Source organism: Camponotus vicinus, unplaced genomic scaffold (assembly GCF_025532165.1).
Source record: "Camponotus vicinus isolate PSW18456_S1 unplaced genomic scaffold, iyCamVici1.0 SCAF_14, whole genome shotgun sequence".
NCBI lineage: Eukaryota > Metazoa > Arthropoda > Insecta > Hymenoptera > Formicidae > Camponotus > Camponotus vicinus.
The window spans coordinates 8,318,501-8,325,554 of record NW_028141950.1 but is presented as its reverse complement, the minus strand read 5'-3'; the positions used below and the strand labels follow the sequence as shown (position 1 = coordinate 8,325,554).

The following is a 7,054-nucleotide window of genomic DNA, read 5'->3' as shown; positions in this document are numbered from 1 at the left end:
AAAATTATGTAGTAATAAATATACAATTATTATATCTCTCTCTCATTCCTTTAAAAATAAAAGAAAAGGGGAAAAGAAAATTTTTAATATATAAGATATATTACATTTACTATATAGAATGGTCAAAAAGAAAAGAAAAAAAAAGTAATAAAAATAATATTAAGCATCTAAAATTTAACATGCCTCTGTTTCCTATATTTAACAGGAAGCACCATATATATATACAAAACTCAAATACATCCATTATTCATATTAACTAACAATTATTATTATTGTTCTCATTATCAATCCCTTTTCTGGTCTCCTTATCTAACATACATATCTTATATTAATAAAATTACTAGCATTTCTTCAACTAATGAAATATTCATTATTTAAAAGCATTTCTTATAAGAAGTCGTATTTTAAATTCGGGGACCGAATTTCTCCAACGGGGGAGATGTCACGTCTGGCGACCCCTAGATTTAGCAGGAATTTTTTCTTTTCTCACTATCTTCCATCCAATAAGCTACAAGCACAAACTAACATGAAACTAAGAGAGACACACTTATATGTCACCTATAATAAAATGCGAATTTGAGAGAGAGAGACATATATGAATCATCTATACGAGCGAGATAGACTTATATGTAATACTTACAAAAGACAAGGACCGATATAAGGAAATCCTTTTAAATATGAACTCCTTTTATTATACAAAATATATAAAAATAATGTAAAATATGTCTAAAAGATTAAGGAGAATTTATTTATGTAAAAATCATGATAAATGACCAATATTTTAAATAATCAATTATTGTAAATCTTTGAAAAAGGTCATTTATCGTAATTTATTATAACTACTATAATGTATGTAGGACACAACCTTGCAAGCAATGCATTCAGAGAATCAGTTAATACGTATTCCTAGAAAACTTTCTCTTAAAGACCACCCAAGAAGTTCGCAAAAATCTCTTTCATAGAATAAGCGAAGAAATTTGTTCTTAAAACTCTGTCATAAATTAGCCCTACCACTCAATTTCAAAAATGTATAAAAATACTTCCAACAACGGAAGAGCGGGGCATTCTCATAGATTCACTCTAGACTTAGACTCACTCAGATTCTTACTCGCACTGTAAAACGCTAGATCAAGTCAATTCAGAATAAAGAATTCAAATTTTAAACAAGAGTATACTTCTTTAATCATCATCAGTGCAGAAAACCCAACTTAAAGCAATTAATTATCCTGGGGTTTTACCCCCTTAACCGCAAGAAGAACCTACAACTAAGACATTCTGCCGAACTCGTAAAACTGTTGGAAGATCCTGTCTCACGGAACCAACTAATCGAAGTTACCAGAACGTGACAATTATGATATCAATGACAACAACTGATCTTAGGTAGGAAACATAGTTTGTATGTTTGTTTACATATTTTTCATTGACCTCCCCCTTATGTATTGACGTAAAATTTTATAGTTTCATTCAGTCGTTGTTCTCTGTTTTATAAAAATGGGTCGAAAAGGAAGCGAGGAAGAATGAAAAATTATTATTAGGCTGCACAATCAATGTAAAAGTCTCGCGCAAATTTCGAGGACTGTTGGTCGAGCCCGCTCAACGATTCAATTTATTATTGATCGATTTTGTATACAGAAAACCGTAAAAAATGCGCCCAGAAGTGGTCGACCACACATTCTTTCAAAGACCGATAAAAGATTTATCGTGCGTCTTATCAAAAATGATTCCAAAATTTCGGCTCCGACGATTGTGACTACAATGGAAAAACGAGGTGTATATGTTTCAATCAGTACTGTTCATAATATGTTGCGCAAGAACGGTTATCACGGTCGAGTAATAAGAAAGAAATTTTGGGTCAATGAGACTAATCGGAAAAAACGACTTCAATTCGAAAAAATACGTCAATAAGGATAGTTATTTTTGGAATAAAGTCATATTCTCAGATGAGAGTAAATTTAATATTTTTGATTTAAATGGAAGACGCACAGTGTGGCGAAAAAAAAATTGTGAATTAAATTCGAATAATTTGTTACTCACTGTGAAACACGGCGATGGTTCGGTGATGGTGTGGGGCTGTATGAGTACTGAAGGGATTGGAAAATTACATTTTATTGAAGGTACAATGAATCACAAAATGTATATTGACATTTTGAAAAATAATCTAGCCGTCAGTGCGGAAAAACTTGGACTCGAAAATAAATTCATCTTTTAACAGGACAACGACCCGAAGCATACAGCCTATAATACCAAAAATTGGCTGTTATATAATGTACCCCAACAATTACATACTCCCCCACAATCACCGGACTTGAATCCCATTGAACATTTGTGGAGTATTCTTGAAAATGCAATGAGAAAAAGACAAGCATCGAATCGTGCAGAGTTTATTAAATTTTATAACAAGAATGGGATGAAATTTCACCTGCCGTTACAAAAAATCTTGTTGATTCGATGCCAAGAAGACTGCAGCTGATCGACTCTAAGGAATACCCGACAAAGTATTAATTTTGTTTCTATTATTCAACAATTAGAGTGTACGAATACTTTTTGTACTTTCGAAAATCGCTATATTTTGTTATTTTATTGTTTTGAAATATAAAATGTTATAATTTATGAGTTTTTTTTGAAATGTTATTAAGAAAAGAAGAATTTATAATATAAACAAATAATTATTTGTTTATTATTTATTGTTACATAGAAATAAACCATTTTTTGTGAAAATTCCTAGTGTACGAATACTTTTTACACCCACTGTATATATTGCATCTTATTTCTACGGTACTAGAGGGAAGGAACGATATATAAGAGCTGAAGAGATAATTTACAATTTGTCTGATTGTCGCCTTCGCTTCCTGATATTTTTCGAAGCAAGAGAAAAGACGATGAAGATCCATTTGGTGATCTTGTTGCTAGTATGCGCGTTCATTCACGCTACACTAGCTAAGTTTACGATAACTTGGTGATTAAAAAAATATATGGTAAATGTTTACTTTGGGTTACACAGCTCGAAAAATTTTTATTTTCACATATATTGTAGAGGATACATTCCTAAGTAATACACCGTTTGAATTTTGCGGCGGTCTCTCTTCGTTCCTGAGATATGCGATTTTAAAATTTTATACTTACTTGTATCATCTTTTCGTTACATTCTAAATATGTTTATATTTTTCTGTTTACATTTACCGAGGTCATCTTTCTGAATAGCTTTCAAAAGGTTTTAGCCGTTTGTTATTTATTAAATAGTTATTAACAAAATAAGTTTCATGAATAGAATATAATTTTACCACATCATGTATGTTTAAGAAGAGAGAATATAGGTAATTATGCATAAAATGGTCCCAACAATTTAAATTTATATAGAATTTAATACAATTTAATACAATTAAAAAATATCAAATGTATGTGTACACACACGCGCGCGCGCGGGGGGGTGCAAGGGGGGCCTTAGGCAAGGTGGACCTCGCTTATTAGAATATTTATATTAGAATATTAATTAGAGATAGCAAACGTAAACAAAAAAATATAAACAAGTAAAACATAATATGAAACCGTGATGAACAAATGTAAACAAAAAATGTAAATATATAAATAGGATATAACGAAAAGATGACATAAAAGTACTGAAACTTCAAAAGTGCATATTTCAGAAACGAAAAGAGACCGCCGCAAAATTCAAACGGTGTATTACTTAGGAATGTATCCTCTACAACATATGTGAAAATACAAATTTATCGAGCTGTGTAACCTAAAGTAAACATTTACCAAATATATTGAAGAAGAGATGCAAATCCGGATGCCGCGAAATTAAAAATATATCGTGGTGGAGCTGCTTAAGATTTCGCGAACGATTTGAAGAAGGGAGATTCTGTCCTTTAAATAAATCTTCCGAAAACGAATGTTATAGGGCTAATGACGCTTCCAGCGTATGAGTGAATGATGCCGATTGATGCCGATTGATATCTGATGATATGATTTTATTTATTCTAGAATTTTATTTACATAGGTGACTGTGTGTTTGAAAATGAGACTTTAAGTGTTGGTGTACACATTCGTCAATGCTCGTGGATCAATTGTTTTGGTGATAATAAAATGAGAATGGAGTCGTAAGTTCGTTTTATTTCTCAAATTAACCCTTTTTAAAATGTCTTCATTATTCCTGATGTAGAGACTTTGTGATATCCTGAAAGAAAAATATCGCGTCGCTTTTAATTGACGCTTTCGATCGTTTATTAATTCTCTATTCAAGAAATCAGTTATTAACGAGCGTTTGAATAACCAGTTATCCCGACCTTGGACTTTGCAATTGATTGCAAATCGATTTTCACGAAATGTGCGACAATGATAATTGATACGATTGATCATCTAATTCAAAAAAATTAAAAAAAAGGAACAATCGAGAGGAGTCTACTTGAGATTGCGATGCAGAGAAAGTATGATTTATAAAACATGATTTACTTGCCAATAAATCAAAGAATTTATACGGTTTATTTTAGTTATATTGCAACAAGATACTCTATGAAAAGAGAGATATCTTGTGTATTACTTAACATTACAAATTTCATATCATTCTCTTCCATGTGGCAATAGATATAATAACGCTATTATTTCTGATAACGCTGATATTTCTGTTTATTTAATAATAAATAAAATTTTCTCTACAAAATTATTTATCCTTTTTGAATTTTACTTTATTTATTTTCTGATTCCGTTGAATTTCGACAATTCAATTATTGTTATGTTTCTTTCCAGATGTCCTTTAGACATATGTCCGGAAGGGAAGCAAATGGGTTATCGCGAAGTGGATCTCAGCAAGCCTTACCCAGAGTGTTGCCCGGACCGATTTGTGCGGAATCCTAATGGAATTCCTATATATAATATAATATTAATATTAATATAATATAATATAATATAATATAATATAATATAATATTAATATTAATATAATATAATATAATATAATATAATATAATATAATATAATATAATATAATATAATATAATATAATATAATATAATATAATATAATATAATATAATATAATATAATATAATATAATATAATATATTTAAGACCTTCTTTTTTATATCAAATATTTTCGCAAAATAAAAATATAGCTTTCGTCTGAACATAAAAAGATCGCCTCTTTCCTTGCTTGGCTGTTATTTATCGAAATTGAAGAAAAATCGATGCGATGAGTTGCGCATGCACAATACTGTTAAAACTGAATTTATCTACTTTCATGCTAGTACCTCTCGTCATTTATACTATTTTTAGTTTGCATCATCATCGTATTTCGTCAGTTGACGATTCTTTACAATTCCTTCGCGCGACGAGTAATGCAAAAAGACCTTCCTCTCTTTATTTACTTGTAAATTCCGCAAATATAAATAAAAAACATTAGCTTTAATGCAAATAAACCATTGTCCGAATTCTCGTTCGCTCGTAAAATTTCGCGAAATTAATGAGAAGCTACAGCGCTTTTTAAAAATAAAATAAAAAATTTTTTAAAAAATAAATTAAAATTCTAAAAATCTCGGATAAAAGAGATATTCATATTTATTTATATAGATAAATTCTCGTCTTTTTAATTCAAATCAGTAGGAGAGTACATCGACTTTTACATTATTTACATTTTTCCTACTTGCCTTCCATTCTCTCGAAGTTGACAGATAACAGTCGAGGAATAGAAATTTCACAGACCATGTTTTGAGAAAAAGCTTATGTTAGATTTATTACATAATACATATAATTCTCTTGTGGGACTGATTGTACTTTTCCTCTGGCAATTATAATTTTCCTTCAATAAATCCTCGTTAAATGGAACAAAGTAAAACAGTAGCACGATGACCATTATAGTTCGCTAAATTTTAAATTAATTTGTACATATCACGTGTTTAGAAAATAATAGTCCATGTGAGAGGGAAAACGAATCGAATTTCGCTATATCAATGCAGAAAAATTCTTAGTTATGTAATCGTAATCGGATCGTTCGATGATTTGTCCGATGTAAATCTATTTTTGTATAATTTGTCAAGTTCTAATTACAAGAATATATCGGATGATCCTTTTTTTCTTTCGAGAATTCTAGCAAATCGATCAAAGCGTGAATCAAAGAAGAGATACGGTGAGGGCAAACGTAGAGAAATTTCTTTCTGATTCTGCCCACATCTTCATTCATCCAATTTAATCCAGATTATCCGTCTTCGGAGATTCTCATTTTTCCCTAGCTACTTCGATTTTTTCTCTATCGCTTATTAATATGCAAATATCTTTAATGAAACGCACGCCATTTTTAATGGTTTTATTACACGAATACAAAGAACAAAAGTTCATGAAAAAAAATTTCTTCTTTCTTTTCTTTTTAATGAAATTTTCTATGGATAAATTTCTATCTTCTTATTTTTTTAGTAGTAGAATTTTTTTAATAGTACCTTTTTTAATTTGGAATATAACTTTCTAAATAGGGGAGACCGGGAACAAAAGTAACAATGTCATGAAAGTAACAAGCTTCGTAATAAACTACACAATATGTTGAATAATTTGTACTATATAGCCAAACGCGTACGCCCCGATTCTCTCCCTTTTCAGCTAATTATTGTAGAACGATCACGCCGATTGCACATGCAGGAGTGAAATTAGTGTATTTGCATTATTCACCTAAGTATTTCTTGTTTTAGTTTTTCTGTATCTATGCCTAATTAAAGTTTATATATTGACGTAATTATTTGCCGGTGTATTCTTCTAAAATGTATTCATAAGTTTTTATAGTTGATTTGGCTAAGTCTTGCATCATATTTAGATTATAATGCTTTTATTCTAAAAAATGTGTTTGAGGACAAAAGTAACACGACACTCTGTAGACGAAAGTAACACGTTTCAATGCTTAAAGTATAAGGGCTGGTCCCATAATAACTGTACCAAAGGCGATTCTTATTACGTATGCCATAATTGTGTTTCGGAATAGATACCAATCTCTTTTGTATAAGTAGTTATCATACAATTTTTACATTATTATTTAGAATTAAACTATTATTTAGACTTAAAAAAGTACAAAACTG

At 30.2% G+C, this 7,054-nt stretch overlaps 1 pseudogene; it reads left to right on the top strand.

The window, feature by feature from the left end:
* The first annotated feature begins 2,879 nt into the window (after positions 1-2,879).
* LOC145965652 (uncharacterized) lies at positions 2,880-4,854 on the top strand (annotated as a pseudogene).
* The last annotated feature ends 2,200 nt before the right edge of the window (positions 4,855-7,054 follow it).